Here is a 25,793-nt window from a genome sequence, read left to right as displayed (position 1 = left end):
CATTTTACAGGTAGAAGGTATATTAAGCCAGCCTCCCATATGGATAATGGTCTTCCCACCATGCTTTATTAAGTTAGCACACTTGGGTTTATGCTGGTTAATGTAAACTGACCCCTCATCTTCTTATAAACTATTACATTTCATTACAAATTATAGAGATTGGAACCTCATTTTCAGTTTTGGAATTAAAGAAACATTGTATTTTATTACTAAGGAACATATCAGTGGAAAAAAAAACATTATGATGATTTTGATTGGTTGTAAATTCTTATATTTATTTTTGAAGTTTTGTTAAATTGAAAATAATGATAAATATAAATATATTTTCTGCTTTTTCAAGTTAACTTTTAAGATCAACTACTAAAATATATTTTATGAAAAAATTCTATTTATTTATTCAATATGAAGTTTAAAGTGTTCTCATGTACTCTCTTTTTTTTAATTAGTATATAGTTGGAGGTAGACTCATTGAATATAAACTATTTCCTTTGTAACTTTGTAACTTTTCAAAAACAGGATGTATACAATCCCATAGGAAAATGTCCAACTTAAAAAAAAGAATATACTGTCATCCCATAAATAAAGAATTATAAAGCAAGTTTATATTTTTTGTATATGACTGTATAAAACGAGGTGACTTTTTTTCTAATGAATGAAAAATAGTCATAATTTGAAGAAATCTATATATGGTTAATTTTAAGTTTTATTTCTTTTTTTAGTTAGTAAGACTCATTTTGACATAATTAAAAAACCATGGAATATAAGTTGCTCAAATTCAATCCCCAGTGTTTCAACTGTCCTTTACTCCCTACCCCTGTTCCATTTCCATTTCTACTGATTTATCTGATATTTAGTTTTAGACTTTTTTTCTTGTGGGGGGGGATAGTATCTTGTGGATATACATGATGGTAAGGTTCACCATGGTATATTCATAAATGTACATAAGAAAGTACATAGGATTCATTCCTCTGTTCTTTCCTTATATCCAGGTCTTTCTTGTATTTTGATGGAAACCCCCACCCCACTTTTCTCTTTTTCTCACCGTCTTTCTATTTTTTCCCCCTACTTATTTTAAACCAGGCACCACATATGAAGAAAAAAAAAATCTGTCCCTGACTTTCTGACTCTGGCATATTTCCCTGTTAGATCTCTATTTCCATCTATGTACCAGCAAATTCCATAATTTCATTCTTTTTTATGGCTAAATAAAATATTATTTAGCCATATTTTTTTGTGTATACATACCACATTTCCTTTATCCATTCATCTGTTATGGGCACCTTGCTTTGTTCCATAGATTAACTATTGTGAATTGTCACTATGAACATTGATGTGGCGGAGTCACTATTGTATGATAATTTTAGATCTTTGGATAAATATAAAGGAGTGAGATAGGTGGCTTATATGGTGGTTTCATTCCTCACTTTTAGAGAAAACTCCACACTGCTTTTCAAGAATGGTTGCACTAATTTGCAGTCTCACAAACAATGTATATGTGCCTTTTTTTTGTGGTTTTTCCCCAAAACCACAACAACATTTATTATTATCTGTATTCTGATAACTGCCATTCTGACTGAAATGAGATGTTAGTGTAGTTTGATTTGCATTTCCCTGATTGCTAGAGATGTTCAACATGTTTTCATATATTTCTTGGACAATGGAATTTCTTCTATTGAGAAGTGTCTGTTTAGTTCCTATGCCAATTTTTTAATTGGTTTAATTGTTTTTAGTTTTGTTTTCAGCTTCAAGTTTTACTGAGTTTTTTATATACTCAGGATATTAATGCCATATATGAGGAGAAGGTGGCAAAGATCTATTCTGTAGGCTTTCTCATTATTTCTTATTTTCTTTGCTGAGCAGTAGTTTTCGTTTGTTTATTTAGTGTTTTTTTTTTTTTTTTAATTTGCTATGATCTCAATTACAGATTTCTGGTTTTATTTCTTGTACTTTAGGAGTCATGTTAAAGTAGTTGGTCCCTTTGCCAACACATCAGAGTCTTGGGCCAACATTTTCTTCTAGCAATTGCAGTTTCAGATTTAATTCTTAGGTCTTTGATACACTTTGAGTTGACTTTTGAGCACTGTAAGAGATAGGGGTCTAGTTTCATTCTTGTATACACAGATTTCCAATTTTCCCCGCACTGTTTGTTAAAAAAGATATCTTTTATTTAATGAGTGTTTTTGACACTTTTGTCTAGTATCAGATAATTGTATTTATTTGATTTATCCCTATGTGTTCTAATCTATTCCATTGGTCTTTGTGTCTGTTTTGGTTCCAGTGACATGCTGTTTTTGTTGCTATAGCTCTATAGTATATTTTGAGGTCTTGTATTTTGATGCTTCTATCATCACTCTTTTTACTCAGGATTTCATTGGCTATTCTAAGTATCTTCTTTTTCAGTTTTTCTAGTTCCATGAAGAATGTTATTGGTAATTTGATGGGGATTGCATTGAATCACTATAGATAGTGCTTTTGGTAATACAGCCATTTTTAATAACATGGGAAGTTTTTCCATCTTCTGAGGGCTTCTTCAATTTCTTTCTCCAGTGTTATATGATTTCCACTTTAGAAGTATTTGGCATCTTTTGTTAGATTGATTCCCAAGTATTTTATATTTTTGAGGTTATTGTGAATGGAATAGTTTTCCTAATTTTTTCCTCCTCCTCCTCCTCCTCCTCCTCCTCCTCCTCCTGCTCCTCCTCCTCCTACTTCTTCTTCTTCTTTTTAAGCAAGTTTACTACTGGAGCATAGAAAAGTAATTAATTATGTGTGTTGATCTTGTATTCTGCTACTTCACTAAGATTGTTTATCTGCTCTAGATGTTTTCTGATGGAGTTTTTGGGGTCTTCTAAATATAGAATCATATCATCAGCAAATAGAGATAATTTGAGCTCTTATTTTTCTATTTATATTCCTTTGATTTCCTTCTCTTGCCTAATTGCTCTGGCTAGAGTTTCAGGAACTATGTTGAATAGGAGTGGTGACAGTGGGCATCATTATCTTGTTCCTCGTTTTAGAGGAAAGTTTTCAGTTTTTTTTTTTTCCCATTCAGTATGATATCAACTTTGGGTTTGTCATATATATCCTTTATGATGATGAGGTAAAATCCTTCTATCCCTATTTTATCCAGTGTTTTAAACATTAATGGGTGCTATATGTTCTCAAATGCTTTTTATTCATCTACTGAGATAATGATGCAACTACATGAATAAGATAAAATGATGGAATTAAATAGAAATTACTTCCTTTCTTTTATTATTTTTCCTTTTTAAGTGATACTGGTGATTGAACACAAGAGTGCTCTACCAATAAGCTACAACCCCAGGCCTTGTTATTTGTTGGAACTGGGTCTTGATATGTTGCTGAGGCTGACCTTGAATTTCCAGACCACCTGCCTCTACCTCCAGCGTCCCTGGGATTATAGAAATGCATCACCACCCCTGACCTGACTTCATATTTATTATTTACTTTTTAATTAAATTTGCATCATTAATTCTTTTTTGGGAAGGTAAATAGGGATTTAACTCAGAGGCACTCAACCACTGAGCAACATCCCAGCCCTATTTTGTATTTTATTTAGAGACAGGGTGTCACTGAGTTGCTTAGTACTTCATTATTGCTGAGGTTGGCTTTGAACTTTCCATTCTCCTGCCTCTGGCTCCAGAGCTGGTGGGATTACAGGAATATACTACCATGCCTGGCCCTGCATCATGAATTCTTCATGAAACATAGTTTAAGTAAAATTTCTTCATTAGAATGTCATCTTTGCAGGTATGTTTCTTACAGACTATCTACTAATCATTGTGAATTTGGGGAATTATACTGAAGAAATTTTATATTTATGAAAAACTTATCAACAGAAACATTTAATCTGACTATTGAATGAAATGTTCCAATAGCACATTTTAATTGAATTAAGTTATTAGACCATTTTTGCATTTATTATTTTGATGTTTCTCATAAGTCTTTGGCGTAAGTAAATTATTATTCAAGTTTATAGATGTAGAAATAAGATATTCAAGATGATGAGTAATTAGGCCACACTGAATGCAGGGCTTTGGTATATATACTGTAAACTGTGATGATAACATATTCTATTTTCCTCTCTCCTGTAATTTAATTCAGAGCAACACAAAATCAACAGTATGTGAACGTTTGATCTTTTATTTATTGATGCAACTCCATATCTCCTTATTTTAATGTTGTTTTATAATTTATTCATTTCCTACCACCTGTGGGCCTTGTACATACAGACCACCAACCATCAGGAAATATGTTGCTTCTTTCTTCAATCAGTAGACTTCTTCAGTGTGACCAGACATGCCATTGTTTTCCATGTTTGATATTAAGCAACTCAAACACAAAATGTATTGGTTTTATTTGGATGTCTGACACTAGATGAGTATTTCATAGTCATAGAGATGATAACTACTCTATTTTTTCTACAACTTATATGTGTCTGTGTGTGTGTGAATATATATATATATATACACACATATATGTATGTATGTGTGTGTGTGTGTGTGTGTGTGTGTATATATATATATAAACTTTCAACAGCATGGCCTAGGGGTAACAGTTTTTCACATTTTGAATGGTTCGACAATATATTTATAGGAGTAACAAGAAAAAATATGAATGTTTTGTTATATAAACTAAATGAGAATGAGAAATGAATTTAGTTTTATATTTGTATTTTTAAGAAACAAGAAACATGGAACATATTTATGAATCATTCACATATCCTGATTGTAAGATATTTTCAAATTTGAGGATGAATTCTCCAACAACTAAGTTGAGCTTTCTGATAATTCATCACACCATTGCTGATGAATTACAAATATGACTGTATTGCAGCAAGCAATTGTCTCTTGCCTAAAAATGATTACTCCTATTACCTACAAAGTCACTCTACAATTTTAAATGAGAACTGGAGAACAAATATACAGATTGGTTGCCCTATTATGGTGATTTATAAGAATTTAATTATAAATCATATTTTAATTAAGTTACTCTGTTCAACCAAGTATAACTTATGAAATTTCATGTGTTAAGTATTAATCCAGGCTATAATTGAGTTTGTAGTTTATAAGGGCTCATTGCCCTAGAATGCAGTGGATGACATCAAAAGAGATAGCTCACTAACCTGCCCACTGAAAGAACCTAAGAAACACATCCTGGATCATCTATAAATAAAAGTCTGTGTCTGCAGTTTCTTCACTTCTCTTAAAAGTAAAACAGAGGCAAAACCAAAATAAATCAGATTTCAACTTATTTATAAAGACAAATTCAAAGTTAAAATATACATAGACTTAATAACTGATTTTTCAACTTGTATGTGTATATTTCAGTACAGTTATTATCATTATCATCGATTTATATTTACTGAGGTCCCACTGAGTATTTAGTATTGAAACTGACTGAGCAAAGAAAAAAATAATGAGGTAAAATATTTCTAGAGTCCTAACCTTCACAAAGAGTGTTTTTTTTTCATGCATTCATAAATAATATTAAATCAAAGCAATTTACCAAGTTAAAAAAAAGTGAAAATGCCTTTGTGAAAGTCAATATTTCTTTGAGAAAGATGATTTTTATACTGCTTCTGATATTTTTCTCCATTAATGCTTGGTCTTAGTTCCCAGAGTGGGGTACTAAACTGATGCCTCTTGAGATCTTTTGAAGGCATACAGTTATGCTTCTTTTTTTCTTTTCACCAAACCTAAATGGCCTTTTTACTTTTCACTGTCTGCTATGGTTTTTAAGTGCTTTTTAAGGCTTACTGACTCTTATTCTAAACAGGAAGCTTCAGTGAATACCGAATGTGTGGTTACAGTCAGGAAAGTCACACTCATTAAAATGATATTCTGAGGTTGCCCATTTATTTCTATTTATGAAATGCATATTGAATTTTCTTATTGTGTAAAAGTCAAAGACTGATTGTTCTGTCAGTACTGGAGTCACAGCTTTTGATGTGAAATTTTGCTCTCATCACTTTGTCTTGCCTAATCATCATAATAAAGAAATTATAATTCTGGTCTTAACCAAGAGTTCCTTTAAAGATAGTTTGCTGCTTGCTATTCTTTAGCTAGAGCGGTATGTGAACAAAAGGTCTGCACTGAGCTACTGCAAAATAAATAAATAAGAGCAGAATTTTTTATTTGTGAACCTATAGATCAACAAAATGACAATGAACTGTAAAATTGCGAAGAATACAGTGCTTTAAATGTTGAACTTATTTTTTCTGAAAGACAGTAATATACTTCATGCCCCTGACTAGTTTTGTGTCCTTTTAATTAAAATTAAAGTTTCATAAAATTAGGATTATTTTAATATTCACCATTAGGCAAAACATGCTAGTTTATTTTTAATTTTGCGCTAGTTATTGTGAGGTGTGATGCAAGTATTTACAACAATTGCCTAGTCCTCTTTATAGTTAGTGTGATACATCGTATCATTTTTCAAAATATATTCTGTCCATCCATTTTAAGAATTACTGACCAGGACTTAGTTTTGGCTCCCATTCTGCCAGCTTGGAACCCAGTGTATAGTTGAGGGCTGCTGATTTGCACATGGTTTGAGTGTGTTTCCCAAGAGTTCCTGTGTGGAAATTCCATTCCCACTGTGAGATTTTAAAAGGGTGGGAACCTGACCAAGGGGTTTAGAAGTGAGGGCTTTAGAGCTGATTGGATCAAGAGGGTCATTAATGTAGAGTGAGTGAATACTGATGACTTCATAAGAAAAGAAGTGGGGAGGGGACCAGAAAAGTATTCCCTGCTACCAGCCCAATGATGACCCATGCTGCCTGATGACTCTGACAACAGGAAGACCGTTAGCACCAGATATTCTCCCTCATCATTACACCAGAACTAGGAGCTAGAATTAACCTCTTTTCTTTGAAATGTTACTGCACTTCAGGCAGTTAGTTTGATTAATAAAAAACAGACTAAGTTTTGACCATTGACTGGTGGTAAATAAATCATTTTGGGTAAACAGATTGTTAGGGTCATTAGTCACCACTGTTCAATTTAGCCAGAGCTAAATAATACTGGAAAAAAAATTGAAGATCCTATATAAATTTTTTATTCTTATGTTTCTTTGGTATAGAGTTAAATAATAAATGCATGTATACTCAGTAAATGCCATGAATTTAATTCCTAGGGTTTTGCTTTAACTTGTCTATTTGAATGCCACATAGGTATGCTCTGTTTTAAAATATATGTGATAATTTTCCTCTATAAATAGCAAGTAAGGACCTTTACTCTATGAAATTCTCTATTGAATTCTTAAATAGAAAAGTCACTCAATTTCTAAAATGATTGATGTGTGTGTGTGTGTGTGTGTGTATATATTATGTATAAGTATATATATTTTATATGACATTGAATAAATATATAGATATAGGTATAATCTATTGAATATACTAGAATATGCTTTTGCAATTTTTCTCATCCAGGGTAATTAAATAAATTCATGCTAATTGGAAACATCTTTTAATTGTTTTTATAATATGTACTAATTTTAAATTATTCCCTATGTGAAACCTATCACCTATAATCAATTTTGCTTTTATCAATTTATATTGTCTAGTTTCTTTTCAGGTACTGGCTGATTCTGTTTGATGTACATGTTTCTCATTTTTTCATTTTAACCCTTTTTTGGTTAAAATAAGGGCAGACCCAAGTGGGTTTAATTCCTGAAGAGCTTATTTAGTTGAGGTCTGTAGCCTCGAGAATTTGGACTCAAAAAAATCTCCCTATTGCTCAATAGATAAAAGTATCAGGAAGTCTCAATCTCTCCTTCTCCTCTATTACCTCCCCATGTCCTCTTTCCTTCTCTTTTTTCCTCCTCCCTCCAGCCCTGTAACTACCCCTGCTTCTCTCAGAAACTCTCACATTAACCAAATGAAGAAAGTGATGGTTTATTAAGTTGGTTAATATCCAGTAATTGCAATTGTAAAAGAAAAATAAACTGAAAAATTAAAAAACATAGTTTGTGAAACTGATTCCCATTTGTGTAATTAAGGTCATTATTTTGTTTCCTTATTCCTATTTATCATTGTAATGTTGGTTATAACAGTGCCTGGCAACAGGCCTCTGTGAAATCAACTATATTCCATAAACCAACTTTATCATTCGCTGCAGGAAAAAACCTAAATTTCTGTATTATATTGCTACTATCTATGTAAAGTAAGCTGCCTTTATCCCTCCTTTTCCCACATAGGACATTAATCTTAAAGTATTTGAGAAGCCCTGTTGTTCCATTCCTGAGAAAAAAATAAGATCGGTTGACACCCTGCTTTCCAGTGAACCCTTAGCTTCACTGTACTTTACCGATCTTTTCTGTTTCTAGAGTATCACTGATGATTCTAATTCTATTCTAATTCATATAATTAGAGCACACATCTATTTTACATTTCCTTTATTTAACTCAGTCTTGAATTAGCATCTCTAACATAGTTTCTGATTTGCTTTAAATCTAAAATTCTAAGTAGTTCTGATGATTCTGCATCATTGCTACATAACACAGATTGAGTATAAGAAAAATTTCATTTTCCATTGAAAACTGAGATTGTGTGGAATCATTTTACACAATATATTCATAAGTAATATACTGAAGTATATTAAGTACATAAGTAACATACTTTCAAGGCTTTTTAAAATTATTTTTTCCAAAACAAAATACACACATACAGTGTATAAAATCATTATTGCCCTACTAGATATGTACTTTGAATTATTGGTTCACACAATGTTTCAATAATTAAAATAGTCTCATCTATTGAGAAATATGCTTGCACATATAAATATACAAACACATGTTTGTACAGACAGGGCAGACTAAGGATTCCTTCCAAAATGTAGTTTCCAAGGTCAGCACTGAGAGGCCCCAGGAAGAAATCTACCCTCAGCAAAGATCAGCTCTGGACGAGCTACTGATGTTCTGAGAACTAGGAGGGCATTGGCTTTAGATAAAACATGACACCTGTCACTTGGATTGCCTCAATCCAGGTACATTAAACTTTTATGAGCATTCTTTGGGGAACAAAATTATTACACTTTTGAGGCCATGCAATCTTCAACTGGAACTTTGATGAATGATACTCATATAGGTGTAAGGAAGCTTCCCTACACATTTCACATGGAGATAATGAATTTTGATTCCAAGCTGACAGTTTGATTGCAGGGGTGCACATATGATACTCAGTGGTAGGTAAGCAAAGGCAGTTTGCTAATCATTGTAAGAGGCAGAGTTAGGAGTTGGTGATATCAGAGGCTGCTCAAAAAAGGCAAATTGACCAAGTTTATTAGTGCTCTGTGATATCTCTGCAGACTCTGAAACAGCAGCAACAAAGCTGTAGCTAGTAACAAGAATTCATTTGTTCCCACTGGTTAATGAATCTCAGACACATGAGGATCACTTTCTAAAGTGATTTGATTTGACACTCCACTTGGCACATAGGAATTACTCCACTGATTGTTTCCAAAATGAAAGCAATTTCAGTTCTTTAATTTCCTCAAAGACACTGAAACCATTCTTTCCTATTAAGTGTTCCAAACTTTGTAAATTAAGATGGAAGAAATAAGAACTTGGAAAGGCAGGATTGGAAAATGCAACCTTCTCCTTAGTTGCCTGAATGATTATTGGACTTATTATTCTAAACACTGTGGTTTAGTTGTAGGAGAAACACATTGATTAAAAGTGAGTTTTTCTGTATGTCAAAACAACAATACTGGTTAACAGTTGCTGTTATTACTCCCTGTGATTTGCTTAGAAACAAAAAATAAGTGTATGCCACATTATTTCTAAACAGATTATTATTTTATTAATTTTTGTTTTAAATTGTATGATAAGTGTTTCATTGGCCCAAATAAAGAGTACCATTGCTCACGTACTTATGCTTTGAGTACTTTCTGCAGCTACAAAGTAGATATTTTATTATGTAAAAATAATCTCTCATCATATAACTTTTTAGTATTCATTTTGTAGTTATACTTGGACATAATACTTTTATTTTATTTATTTATTTTTATGTGGGGCTGAAGATGGAACCCAGGGCCTCACATGTGCTACACAAGCACTATACCTCTGAGCCACAACACTAGTCTTGATCATATAGCTTTTTAAAAGTTAAAACAACTAAAATTATAGACCATATGCAACTAAATTGCAGGATTTTACAAACTGCAGTTTACTAAAAAACTGAAACTGTATAAAATTCTATCATTTTGTCTTTCTAGTGTTTATGACCATATTATAATTTCTTTAAATATTTTTGTGTGTATATAGTTATGTTTATATATATATATATATATATATATAGATAAATATATATATGTACATGTGTGTATATAAAAGTATGCATACATAAATATATACAAAATATATTTATAGATAAATTTTACAGTTAGAAGTTGCAAGTATCATTTGTGATATAATATTTTAGGCTTTCTTTTAACAGTTAATATTCTTAGTGATATAGACCAATAAAGACTTTTAAAATGCCAGATTACTTTTCTAGTAGTTTAGCACTAGGTTTTTTGCCATTCTGACACATAGAATGTTTCAGTACTAGTACATTCAAATGAAAAAAAGTAAGACCAAATATTACTCAAAATAAAAAAAGTAATAAATTATGAAACCATTGTTATATTCAGCTTTCTACCTCTGTGTCAAAACACCTGGGACGATCAATTTGTAAGTGTGGAAGACTCATTCTGGCTCACAGTTTCAGAGGTCTCAGCCCACAGCCGCTTGGATCCATTACCCTGGGCCTGTGCTGAGGCAGAAAATCATGGTGAGTGTTTGTGTATTTCATGGTTACTGGGAAGCAAAGGAAGAGAGAGAAAGGAGATGGAGTCCCAATATACTCTTCAAAGGCATACCCCTAATGTCCTCCTTCATCCAAATAGGTTCCACATCCTAAAGGTTATACCATTTCACAATAGTGTTCAAGCCTTCAACATTATTGAACGTTTTAGGGACATTTAAAATCCAAAGCATTTTATCTACCCATAGTTCAATCATATTGTTTATATATATATTTTTCTTCTTGTAATGATTTATATGTCATATTAGTAAATGAACTAAATATAGGATTTTCAATATTTTTTGCAGCAGTACATTTCACATCCATTTTAATCTAAATTTGTTTTAATTGATAAATTAAAAAATTAAAATCGAGCATATTTATGTATTTATCAAAATAGTAATGTTTGATACCTGCATACTAAAACCAGATTAAATGCATCTATCTTCTCAAACACTTATCCTTTGTGGTGAAAACTTTCAAAATTCCCTCTTCTATCCTTTGGAAGGGTACCATGCATTATTGTTATGTATCATCATTATATTATACATTAATAAGCCAAATGTTTTACTCCTAATTTTAACTTAGTACCTACTATACGTGGGATCTGAATTGTCCTCCAAGACCCATGTGTTGAAGGTTGATCCCCAGCCTGTGGTGACATAAGGAGATGGTACTTTTTAGTAGGTGTGACTCAGTAGAAGGATTTTGGATAAATGGGAATATGCTGTATTAGAAGATAATGTGGCCTTAGCCTCTCCCATCCTGACTACCATAGGTGAACTAACCTCTTCCCACTATGATATATTCTGCCACTACAAGCTTAGAGCAACAGGCCCAAGACTTAAACTCTGAAATGATAAACCAAGATAAACCTTTCCTTTTTAAAAGTTGATTATCTCAGAAATTTTATCACACTGATGGAAAGCTAACATAGTATCTATAGATCAACCTCTTCCTATTTCTCCTTCCATACTATTGTCCCAGCTTTTGGTAATAGTGATTCTTTCCTCAACCTGTATGAGATCAACTTTTCAAAAATTCAAAATATTTTGGAGATCATGGAGTATTAGTCTTCCATGCCATTATTTTACTTAATGGAATGATTTTCATTTCCATCCATATTGTCTTGAATGACAGAATTTCTTTCTTTCAGGGATGCACTATATTCCATTGGATATATTTGCCACATTTTCTTTATCCACCAAACAAATGATGAACACTCCCATTTTTTGGCTGTTGTGATAGTGCTACAGTGAATATGGCAATAAGAGGTCTTTTTGACATGATGATTTTGTTTCTTTTGGATATGTACGCAGTAGTAGGATTTGTACATCATTTAGTAATTATATTTTTAAATTTTTGAAGAATATCCATAGTGCTTTTCACGATGGCTGTATTAATTTACACTCCTATCAACAGCTTGTAAGCATTCCCTTTTCTCCATGCCCTTACTAGTATTGTTATGTTTAGAAATTATGAAAACATAATAGCCATTGTCGCTGGGACAAGGTGATATCTCATATAATTTTGATTTGTATTTCCCTGATTAATGATGTTGGGCAGTTTTACATACTGAGTATTTCTGTTTTCTTTTAAAAAGCATAATTTAGTTTCCCCTCCTTAAATGTGTTAATTTGTTTATTTGTTGGCCATTAAGAGTTTTCTGAGTTCCTTTTTATTTTAGATATTGCTTCTTGTCAGTTATATAGATCATAAATATTTTCTCTTACCTTGAACACTGTCACTTCACTCTGGTGATTGTTTCCCTTTCTGTGTAGAATTTTTTTTTAGCTTGATATAATCCTATATGTCTCTTTTTGCTATTTTTCTCCTGTATATAACTTCTTTCTTCTCTTTTTAATATTTTTAAATGATTAAATAGTACTAGGGTTAGGACCATAGGGAATTATAGAAACAGATATAATTTTGGACTCTCAAAAATATGAAGTACATCTTTAAACCAGTTGCTCAATTCAAAAGCAACTAAAGAAAATCAGTCACATAATGAACTGTGTTGGTATCAAGGCCTTAAGTAATCCTTTAATTTAGCAGTAAAACCCTCTAGATGTTTAGAAAAACCATCCTCTCTCTTAAGCAGACAAAATTAAATAATATTGCCATTCAATGAAACTAAAATATTTCCTTAGAGCAAGTGATCTTAATTAAATTAATTTAAAATATTCTCATAAAATTTTAATGCAAAAAAGACAAATGAATCATTTTGCAAATTTTCTGTTTTTAACAGATTATTGTGTGTCTTTCCATATCTGAACCTTTTATCCATAATTCTATGGGATATGTAAAAACAATATAAACCAGATTTTTTGTAACATTCTCTTAACATATTTACTATTTCATTGGTATTTATTGAAAATAGTATAATAGTGTTGGCATCCTCCATTCATGCAATTCATTTCAGGGTGAGGCCATTGTGGTGTGGAGCCCAATTCTTTAGGAACAAGGTCTAGAGGAAGCACATTGTCTCTTGTCAGGAATTTGTCCCATTTTCACTCCAGGTTAGAAGAGAGGTTAAAAATGCTATCTTAGCTGAATGCTTCCGAGACTAGTTTACCCCTAATTTTATATGGTAAGAATGTAATTAGCAATCTTCCATAAAATTTGAAAAAAAAGAATTCTAAGTTTTATTTCAAAACTTTACAAATGATGTTTTCAAAAGGAATTTGATGAGGTAGCCACCAGTTCCTTAAACACAAAAACTAAAAGCCATCCTTTATAACTATCCCACATCCTTTCCCACTTCTCTTCTATCTCCCAACATTCCCGTAAAATGTATTCCAATTTTTTTTTCTCAAAATACCCCAAATTATTGTGCCAAACTTTCTTCCAAGCTCCAAACATTTAATTATTTATTTAATCACAATAGAATTCATAGTCTACATTTCTAATTACTTACTTTCACTAGTAACCCCCTTTTTTTCTATTTCTTTTTTTTGTATACCTTTATTTATTTATTTACTTTATGTGGTGCTTGGTATCAAACCCAGTGCCTCATGCTGCTAGGCAAGCTCTATACCACTGAGTACTGTAAAACCTCACAGCCCTGTAAACCCTTTCTAAACCTTTCTAATTAGTATCACTCATTTTACAATTTCTTTGTAAACAAAAGTAGGGCTCTCAATTCTTCCATATTATTTCATTATTTTTATTATTACTTTTACATATGAAATAAAATTCAGGCAAAATATAATATTTTTTAAACTGATTATACCCAAATTTATATCCATTTTTAGCTTCATATTTGCACCAAATATCTATTAACATTTCAAGTTTGCCATGTAATATATGTCTCAAACTCAGTGTGTCCAAAATTGAATGAAATGGTACGAAGAAGGAACCTTTCATCCCTTGAATAGATTATGACTATAATATTCTGAATATCTTCCACCTGTGATTAATTTCTGCCCTATCATATGTACTTAGGGTGACCACAATGATAATTTAAATTATATTAAAATAATATTTACATATTATGTTAAATAACTGTGGTCTAGCTATGGCTGAGAGTTCACAAAAACAGCACTTTTAGGGTGAAGAACATGGAAAATTCCCAGGCAAACCAAGATGAAATGAATACAACCTTACTCCTCTGCTCATAAAGGATCCAGAGGGCACTCATCCAACTAGTCATAGTCAGAATTCCTCTAAAGTTCTAGACCTCCATTTCTGACTTTAATTTCTTTCTCTTCATTTGGCCTTAGACAATTAATTTTGATCATTCCACCTTCTCTCTTCATATAGGTTAGCTTCACAACAGATTGCCTCGATAGGAAGGTTTAATACCCAACCTGAGGTCCCTGTAACAAGCCCTTCAAGAGTACCTGAGCACTACTTTGCAACCAAAGTTCCTCTTGATCGTTTGTCCAGGGGACATTTGGCAAGGCCTGGAAGCTCTGGTTTTCACAACCCTGAAAGTGGATGCTCCTGGCATGTGATGGGTAGAAGCCTGACATATTGATAACATGCACAGTGTAGCTCCCCAAACCAGATTGACATCCAGATCCATATAACAGAAGTCATGATGAACCTTGTCCTAAGAGGTAAACTGCACAAATAAAGAATATTTTGTTGTAATTTTTCTTTATGAAACCCATTCACTTACCTTATATTTTTTAAATGGAGTATCTTCTTTTTGTAATTTTTTATTGCTGTAGAATTGTACGTAATAGTGGGATTCATTATGTCTTATTCATAATATGTTACATGCATAATATGTGTATAATATTCTGTCATATTATGCACATAACATAATCTAATCAATCTCATTCTTTAGGACTTTTCCTTTCCCTCCCTCTGATCCACTTGCTCAATTTTACTGATTTCCCTTCTATCATCATCATCATCATCATCATCATCATCATCATTATTATTTCAATTATTGCATTACATGTATATATGTATATCTATCTGTCTACCTACCTACCTATCAATATATGATTCACTATGGTATGTTCTTACATGGATATCACATAAATTGGTAGATTTTGTCCCTTAGTACTTCCTGTGGCCCTCCTCTTTCTCCCTCCCTCTCTATTTTCTTGAATGTTCAAGGCGAAAGTAGACAGCATCTCTTAGAAATTTGGAAAGATATTCATGTTTCCCTTGTACCCACCCAATTGAATGTAAGGGGAAGAGACTATAATTCCCTAGAATTGTTAGTCCCAGGAACAACATTTGCTACAGAATATGCATTTCATATTTATTGGATGAAAAGAAAAAAATATGTTAGTGTTTGGTAGAAAGTAACTGATTTATGAAGAAGGATACATCAACTTTTTTACAGGAGATCATATGTAAGTCCATTATAATTACGATTTTCAGTTACTTGAAGCAATAAAGTATGGTGAATAAGATGAGTCAAATAAAAATAATCTCAAAATATCCTTTTTAAATGTATACTTCCATAAGTAGAGTGAAAATAAATTTCAAAATTCTGAGAACAAATGAATGACTCAATAAAAATGAATGAATACATTAATCAGTAACTAGTATATTATAAAAGAAAACAAAAATATGAAGCTACTCTTTTTAATCTCACTTCCTAGAGTTATCTTTTTAATTAATGTTTTTAATTGATATCATTTTAGTTTCATATTTAGTAAAAGAAATAATATATTTTGGGCTCCTTAACTCAGGTTCACCGATGGTATCATTTTAGGAAACTACAATGAATTTAGTAACCATTTTGATGTGAAACAAGATAGATATGGTATTGAACATTTTAGGAAAATGGTATCATTTTAGGAAACTACAATGAATGTAGTAACCAAAATATTTTGATGTGAAACAAGATAGACATGGTATTGAACATTTTCACCACATTGAGGATCCCTCAAGATACCCTTTTATAACTACACTCACTTTCCACCTGAGCTGGTAATCCACCTCTAAACTTGATAATCTTTAATTTGTACTCTATTTCAATAATTTAACATCATTGTAAGGTTAAAGAACATTACATAAATGAAATCTAAAATATGTAAATTTTTGAAATTAAAAAAATTGTTTTCTGTAATTCTCTGGAGATCCATCAAGGTTTTATGTAGTAATGATTTATCCCTTTGATTTTACTGTATAGTTACATGATGTGGATATATCATATTGTGTTAATGATTCATCTGCTGCAGGACAGCTGGGTTTTTTGTAGTTTCAACCTGTTACAAGTAGGATACTAAGAATATTAACTTACAGGTTTTTGTGTAACCTTACATTTTTCTTTTTCTGGCATAAATGTCTAGGGATGTAATATCTAGGCCACATCGTAACTACAATTTTTATCAGTTTTTATTATTTTTAAAAGAAACTGATGAAATATTTTGCACAAACAATGTAGGAATGGTCATGTTTCTTGGGATTCCTGACAACATTTTGTGTAGTCAGCGTACTTATTTTAGTTTCTCTGATAGTTGCACAGTGATATAGTATTCATTATTTTGAATTTATAGTTCTAAGCAGATTGTATAGAATTAGTAGGTTTTTAAATTTTTGTTAGATTTATCCACTGAATCTGTCTGGTTTTTGAGATTTCTTTTAGGAGAATTTTTTAAATTATACAATCCCCTTAGTATTTAGAGGGTTATTCAAATATTTGTATCATATTGGATAAAATGTGGTATAGTGTGTTGTTCAAAGATGTAACACATTTCATAACAAATTTTCAAATATATTTTTCTGAAGTTACTTATATATTTCCTTAAAATAACTTTGATGTTTACCAGTTCTCTTGTGATAACTCATTTAATTCATGATAGTGATAATTTGTGGTTCTCTTTTTCAGTAAATATTGCTAGAGGTTTTTTAACAATATTGATTTTTTTAAAATTCTTTTTTCTATATATTTTTTCTACAATCAATTTAAATGATTTCTGTCCTCAATTTAAATTATATTGTTCCTTCCACTAACATTGGGTTTATCTACTTTTTCTAGTATTTTGAGGTAAGAATGTAGATAATTGGATATGTCTCAACATTTAAAAAAATGTATTCATTAAGTGCTATAAATCTCCCTCCCAATGCTGCTTTAGCTATTTCAAATCAGTTACAAATGCAGTAATTTCATGCTATTTCAGATGAAAGTACTTTTGAATTAACTTATTTTTAATATTAAATTAGCTGCAGGACTGTTGTTTAGCATCTGTTTGCTTAGAGGTGTTTTTTCTTGGGAGGCTGAGCCAGGAGGATCATCAGTTGGAGGCCAGCCAGAGCAACTTAGTGAGATACTTCTCAAAAATAATAATAACAATAAAAAGGGCTGGGATGTAGCTCAGTGGTAGAGTATCTCTGGGCTCAATCCCTAGTACCACAAGCAAACAAACAAATAACAACAACAAAAAAACAGAATGCATTTAAAAATGCTGTGCAGGCCAATGTTGTCTTCCACATCTACATCTTGTCATCAGATGCTCTCATCTGATGGTGGTGTTGTTCTGTATTTCCTTGATGGTCTTTCATCTAGATATTCTCCTGGTGGCCAAGGACAGTATGTGACATTTTTTAATGTGAACTGGTGATTTTTCTGGTTCTTAATTAGTTCTATCAGATTTGTCTTCTCACATTTTGCTTTTCCTTCATTTCTTGTATACAAATTCAGATAGCAATATAATCTCCTTAGGCAAATCAATCAATAAGTATTTAATGTCCCTTTTTCCCTTTTGTACATTTCTTTTGCTCCATAATCTTCTTTGTTTGATAGTATTACAGATATTTCTCTTTTCATTTGATAACAATTTGTAAGTTTTAGGTTTTTCCATGCTTTTAATTTTAACCAATCTATATTATCATATGTGAAGTGAAATTATTAACAACAAAAACATTATTCACAACAACAAAACCATATCATTTTTAAAAACCATCCTTTAATTTAGATGACACGTTTTTATGGTATCATTAATATATTATGGCTGCCATTTTATTTTTGTGTTCTGCTGTGCAATCATTGGTTTTTTTGTTTCTGTTTCTTTACTTCTGATGTAATACTCAAATATAGTTTGTAATTTCATTTTGATATATGTGTAATATCTTTAAGTGGTTCTCTTGATACAGCTTTATATTTCTTACTCTAAGCCTTATATTATATATACACATAACTTATTACACTCAAGTGGTATGACATCTTACCACTTCAAATGACAAAAAATTTACCTTCCTTTATGTTCCCCTCACTTACCCTGTTAGTGACATATTTTAATTAATCCCTATATAATTAATAATACATCAAGGCTGGGATTGTGGTTCAGTGGTAGAGTATTTGCCTATCATGTGTGAGGCACTGGGTTTGATTCTCAGCACCACATATAAGTAAATGAATAAAATAAAGTCCATGAATGTCTAAAAAAGACAGAATACATCAGATAGTATTGTTATTTTTATTTAAATCATCAAAGATAATCTAGAAAACTAGTTAGGAAAATGTAATATGATGTATGATGTCTTCATACGTACATCTGCTTTTCTCTTGTTTGTTCTTTTTTTTTTTTTAAATTGGTTTTGTTTTTTAATGGCAGGTCAAATATCCTGAAACATAACATATATTTTGATAGTCTTCTAATCCCAGTTGAGTTCAAATATTAAAGTAACACACACAAGCTAAGAGAATTCAATATTGTTCCAAGGCACTTACTGAATCTCCATGACTAGATGAAAACAAGAACAATTAGGATGACAATTAGACAGTATATAATATAAAAATAACTTTTTGCTTACAATTTACAAAATGTATTATTATTACAATCTTTGATCTCTGATAACCTGCAATGCTGGCTGCATGAATCCAGCAATTTTAAAATTCAAAAACTATTTTCTAAAACTTCAGGGCAAATAATTTACAAATAAGGTACACAAAGATTTAGACCATGCAGAAATTTCTTACATCTTCTGTTAATAATATTTTATGACTGCAACTTTATCAAATTATATACCTACTTGCCCTGTACATATACAAAATAATGCATACATGATAAAACAGCAAAAGAGTAGTCCTTAAACTCAATTTATCATAAAAGTATTACTATATTAACATGTCTACAAGCAGCGTGTAACAGGGTTAAGAGACATTAAGGCAATAATACTTGAAGTTACAAAATAAACCATATTTAATACTTTTTCCTAAGGCAGGTAGATGGTCCCAGCAAAGTAATATCATGGTAACAATCTACACTGCTGTTAGTCCCACATTTTAAAGATGGAATACTATAAATCTGGCTTTCAGTGGCACTTGGATTTTCCAGTAAATTTAAAGTGTCTTTTAGCTCCCTGAATCATGTCCATTCTGAAGGTGGATCTCTTGGTCCTTTGGGTTTTCCACAGCGATTACCAAAACCAATATCTGTGGCTTCTGTTGGACTCTCTGCTATTTGATCTTTCTTGTCACTGAAAGTAGATGGACATTCTGTACAAGTCTCTGTGTGAATACCTCCTGCTGGATGATCACATTTTCCATTTCCAGAGGTTTTCAAGCCTTTAGATTCTATTTGTTCAGACCATTCCTGACTTTGAAGTTCATTCCATTCTGATCTTATAGGTATATTATGTTCACTTGCCAATACAAAAGATTCAGGAGTTCTTTCAGGTAGGGGCGGTGGTGAATCTTCACTAACATCACCATCTTTTTCAGCACCCAGAAGTATCGTTTCTGCCATATCATGTCTAGCAATGGACATTGGCAATACTTTCCTAGTAGAAATGCTTTCAGTACTAGTGGCAGCAGAAACTGTGGCACTTGCTGTTGAAATATTAGTTTTATTCTTGGTCACAGCACCATCAGAGTTCCTTTCATCTGAATCCGAGTCATCAGAGTGAAGAGGATTAGTAAAGCTAAGGGGTGCTCTGAATAGAGGTGAACTATTTTGATGATCCACAAAGGTTTCAACTTGTGCTGTAGGGCTTGGTGTTAAACTCACAGTTTTCATAGTTTGACAGTGCATATCTGAGGATTTGCCTTCAGATGAATCAGGTGTGGCATTTTCAGGTCCATGAAATGACCACATTACATGCCCTTTCTTATCAAGAGGCAATCGATCTGGCCTTGGAGGTGTGTCTGAATTCTTCTGTGATTCTTCTGGTGCAGTAACAGGAGCTTTGTTTGACTGTGCTGCACTACAGTCCACGCAAGAATTCTGAGATACGTCATCAACTTTTAGATCCCCTGAACTTACTTCCTGTGGCTTAGACATTTTATCAATTATACAAGATGAAGTAGATTTAATTTTAATTGCATGTCCCCTATTCAAGAGTGCGTTCCCATCGAAACTTTTTGGTCCCTCTTGGAGAGGGACTTTTTTAATCTCAAAACTTAAATTTCGCTCCAATTTTTTATCTATTTGTTCAATAGTTGATTCATTTTTCCCTGGAAAATCTGTTGATTTATTATAGTTTCTGTTGAGGTCTGTTGAATGCTGTTCTGATGAAACCACGTGCAATACTGGCTTTGGGTGGTATCTATCATTGTCCTGCCACACAGTAGTGACTGTTGGAAAAGCTGAAGGGGGAGAAGGTGTCAAGATGGACGGCACTGGATGAGGTTCTGGTGGTTGCAATATTTCTTCCTTAGCATCCCCTTCTACAAGGCAACTGCGAGTCCTTGGTGGTTTTGGAGGAGGAGAATCTTGTTTTTCCGTATCTATGGAGCTGACCAAATTTTCAGTGCTAATTTCATTCCCTTCATCAGCAATTTTCTGGGTTCCATGAATTTCATACAACTGTAGCTGTTTTTCAAACAGTTGGGCGATAGCTCTATGAACTAGCTCATATTGCTCCTTTGTTTGCACTGCAGAGTGCCTTTGAGTTCTCATTTCTTGTATTAAATTAAATACATTAAATTCTTCTGGTATTTTCCCAGCTTTTAGTAAATTCCACGTATAATCTATAGCACAAATGGCACCTGTTCTTCCACAGCCTGCACTGCAATGAATACATATAGGAACATCTTCATGTTCTTGGTATTTCCTCATTAAGCTTATCATATCCAGAATAGAATCAAATGATGAAGGAACATCATGGTCTGGCCAGTTCACATAATGAAACTGATAGAGCCTACGAGATTCATTTTGAAATTCAAGTAACAGTGTCCTAATGAAGTAGTCTGTCCTTGCTTGTTCATCTTCACAAGAAATTTTGAATGGTGCAAATGTTATAGGGTCTTCTCCACACAAAGGCCAGTAGCGCTCACATTTTTTCCTTCCCATCTCAAATTCTCGACAGGCCATTACAATGATTACAACATTGTACTCCCATATCATCCTCCAAAAATCGATTACTGTATTTGCTAAAGGTCCTTGGGTCACCACATATGCTTTTGGCCCATACACACCCTTAATAAAATTTGCATTGATATAATCTGAATCTTGAGAAGGAGTCTTTAAGGTCAACTTAACTCGGCTGTGATCGAATGGCAGTATGTCCTTATATCTGTTCTTTTTAACATTTTCTTCTTTTTCTCCAGTGGCTGTGGGATAAATCTTTTCTGTTCTATATTTGGTAGATAATCTTCTTAATCGCATGAAGTCCCGGGCGAAGTTGTCCTCCCCATTGTGGTCCGGACTCTTCATGGCCTGGACCCTCTGGATGAATTTCCTCAGGATTTCCACTTGCTCCATCCTCCCGCTTCCCCCAGGCTGCGGTCGCTGGCCCCCCCGCCGCCCGCCCGCCCGCCGCAGAGCCCGCTCCGTCTTCCCCAGCTCGCTCCCCCTGCCCGTCCCTCCCTCCCGACCCCCGCCAACCCTGCCGCTCCCTCCTCCTCCCCACCGGCCAGGCGGCGGCTGCAGCGGCACCCGCCCGGCTCCCGACACCACAACTTCCAGGAGCAGCCAGTCGTTCTCCCACAGTACGAGGCCAGCCGCTGCGGCTAGCGCTAACCCCAACCCCCAGCTTGCTCCATCCTCCTTCCCCGCCCTCCTCCTCCTCCTCCTCCGTCCGAGACGCCGCCGCCGCCTCAGGAACACTGCTCTCCGCTCGCCCTGCCCCCTTCCCCGGTTCTTCCTCCCCCCCCCACCCCCCACTCGCAGCCGCAGCCGCCGCTGCCTCTCCCCACGGGCGCGCCCCCGCCGCCACCCAGACGCGCGGCCCCGCGCCCCGGCCTCTTGTTTGTTCTTAATGTCCTGAAATTATTACTGTCTTTTCTAGTTTGAGTTCTGCCTTCAGCTATTCTTTTAGAGTAGGTTTATTGCTTATGATTTTATTATAATTATAATTATTTAGTTTTTATTCAACTAAATTGACCTTGCCATTTCTTCAACTCCTGGGATATATTTTATTATAAATAGAAATCTGGGCTAATTGTTCTTCTCTCTTATCCCTTGAAAAATAATGTTAAACTTTCCTTTTTAGTTTCTGATGGGAAATCCACTGACATTCATATTGATTTTCCCACATGCATGAAATGCCATTTTTCTCTTTCTATATTGAGATGTTTTTCTTTGTCTGTAGTTTTTAGAAGCTTGACTATGATGTCTTTTCTTGTGGATTTGAGTTGATACAGCTAGAAATTCATGCAGTTTAGTGAGTCAGTAGTGGATTTATGTTCTTTATCAATTTAGAAAGTTTTTACCTATTATTCTTCTGAGTGCTTTCTCCTTTCTTTCTGAGTCTCTTATGACATGAATTTCAGATCTTTTGTTAGAGCCCCATAGGACCTTGAGGCCCTGTTCATTATTTTTTCAATCTATTTTCTCCTTGTTTCTCAGATTGTATAATTGCTCTTCTGTGTTCCAATTCACTGATGCTTTCTTCTGTCCTCTCAATTCTGTTACCTCTATTTGGTTTTACTTTATACTTTTTTATTTTTTTTCTTGAGGACAGTTACTTTGTTGAATATCCCTTTTTACATGTTTCAAATGTATTCATAATTGCTTGCTGTAAAATTTTATAATGGATAAATTGAATTTTTTTCAGATAATTCTCTCATCTTTTAGTTTTGATGTGAGCACCTATTTTATTCTTTTTTCATTGAAGTGGAGATTTCTCTGCTTTTGAGTGTTACAGATAATTTTAGTTGATTTTCCTTGGCCATTGAATAATGCAAGAAGAGAGAATTACCCCAATGACACAGGAGGAAGGATTGCCTCTATTGTTTTCAGACACACTTGTGAGTTACAGCTTGCCACCAGAGCTTTCCTGATATCACCTTGTTGAGGAGGTCATAGAATACTTTATCCCTGCCCAGAAATGGGATGGGGGTGGGACTGGATAGATCCTGGAGGACAGTGGTCAAAGGTAGTCAAAATCCAGACTTTTCTTTAGGCTTCCCCTGACCTCACCCAAAACTGTTGGGGACTATTATATCATTGCTCTTAGAGAAGTGGATGCCCAGGTTCCCCTGTGGTCTCCATAACACTGTGGTTAGAATGGCCTTTCTGCTCTTTCCTTGGCTATCTCTGCTGCAACCTTGACAAGGTGGTAGGACACTTTGTTAAGTCTGATAAGTATAGAAGTCCAGGGCCCCAATCACTCTTTCCTATTGTTGGGGGAACAAAGCAACAGCTTGGTTTTACTGTGTGTAATGTTTTCTTGGAGTCTCACAGTTATTATCATAAAAACTTGTTCTGCTACACTGAGCTTTTCCTGGTCTTTTGCATAAAGCATACAGAATTTAACTAGGGCTACTTTCCTGTACTCATTGGCCTTTCCAGGATTTAATTAGGGCTACTTTTCTATACCCATTGGCCTTTCTTCATCTCCATGTCCAGGACACATAAAGCAAAAAGAAAACTTATTGTTTCATTGGAGTCTGATAATAAAATAAAAGAGGCTTATCTGACTCTTTTGTCTCCAATTTTCACAGTCTTCTTACATTATATTGTATATAAAGCCCAGGGTTATTTAGAAAGAATAAGGAAATTCACATCTACTATATCTTTCTGGAATCAGACATTTGCTTGAATCATTTAATTATATAAAATTTAAATAAACTAAAGTGTTTAATGTGAAAAAAGCCACAGTTATTTCATCTCATTCGTATTTTATCAAACCCAAAATAGTGAAGTTGATTATCTTCCCAACATCTCAGGAGAACTTAATAACAGAGAGACTAAAAAGTAGACAAGATTATTTTTTCCCTGTAACTACCCAACCTCTTTATCATTTAAGATAAAGAGCCCTACAGAGTATTGTAGTATTCTTTTAAAGACAGTTATCATTGCCTAGATTCCAATGCAAAACATGAAATTCTTTGTTGTTTTTTGACCTTTATGTTCTTCTCTCATTCTTGATATTATAGAATATGAATACCTGATGGATTAACACTTTTAAGAAATCTATTTATCCTGTAATTCTGGGTCCTGATAGCAGGGCATATAAAATTCACTTCTAGTGTCTCTTACTCTATAGGAAATGGGTGTTCACAAATGGAGGCATTTATGTTTATTTGGTAAACTTCTACCCATGCGGTTTATTTGTTCAGGTTCTGGAAGCACAGAAATCAGTGTAATGTTGTCAGAACAGGGTTTTAGTTCTCTGTAGTTTAATCAGTGTTGTTATGCAGACTCCCCTAGTTTACAAGTTGCCAGAAAATGAACTTATTTAAGATTATTAAAGTAATAAATGAAAGGATGTCTATTTGACCCCATAACAAGTTACAGACTCAATTAATAGCAGATATTAGATATTATAAACCTTTTACAAGATTTTTAAATTGGGACACTGAGTAATTGCATGTGTGTCTGAAGAGTTGCCCACTGAAAAGAAATAACTTTAGAATGTAAAAATCTATAATATCCATTCTTTGATGGGATGCCAACACAGTAATTCAAATAATTCAGTCAACATGTTTGCAGAGTGCATTAATTGAATAATATATTCACTCAAAATAATTCTTTTGGTTAGTAAACTTCTATACACATAAATTTTATATGAAGTATATAATTTTGGCTAATAATTTATTTCCAAATGAACCCTTATTTTGTGGGGTTGGGGATTAATATCAACTTCTAAAGTCAGTGTAGTTAATTAATATAAGTATTGTTATTAATTTTAACTTCTACCTTATAAGATGGCCCTTCATGATCACAATAGGTGTGAAGACATGTTTAGATGTACCAACACCACTTAGAAATATTGTGGATTTAAAAAAAAATAGATGATGTATTTCATTGTATACAGTGTCTACTTTGCAGCAGAAAGAATTTCAGGTATATTTATTAAATTCTTACAATATGCAAAACATCATAAACAATTTTAAATATTATGTTTATAAAGCAAAACTAAAAGAAACTGGCAATAAAGAAAAGGGCTTTCTAGCTATAAAATATGCAAATAATCAAAGAATTACATCCACATAATTAACCAGAAAATTGTCTGAGTTGCCAAGGAAAGTCATTTTCATTTTCATTACTGAATGGGAAGGAACATCTGAGACTTCAGATGGTGAGTAAGGGTGACTTTGTCCTAATTCATGAAAATCAGGACAGCACATTTCAATATGATCAAATTAAAAACAGCCCAGGGAGCATCCATGATGATAAAAGATGACTGT

General features: G+C 33.3%; 1 pseudogene; it reads right to left on the bottom strand.

Annotated features, from left to right (window-relative positions):
* Positions 1-19,196: 19,196 nt before the first annotated feature.
* On the bottom strand, positions 19,197-21,949 carry LOC143388423 (tyrosine-protein phosphatase non-receptor type 12 pseudogene; annotated as a pseudogene).
* Positions 21,950-25,793: the final 3,844 nt, after the last annotated feature.

Source organism: Callospermophilus lateralis, unplaced genomic scaffold (genome assembly GCF_048772815.1).
Source record: "Callospermophilus lateralis isolate mCalLat2 unplaced genomic scaffold, mCalLat2.hap1 Scaffold_193, whole genome shotgun sequence".
In the NCBI taxonomy this organism is placed as follows: domain Eukaryota; kingdom Metazoa; phylum Chordata; class Mammalia; order Rodentia; family Sciuridae; genus Callospermophilus; species Callospermophilus lateralis.
Note: the sequence above shows the minus strand (reverse complement) of the source record. Positions and strands in the feature narration are given on the sequence as shown.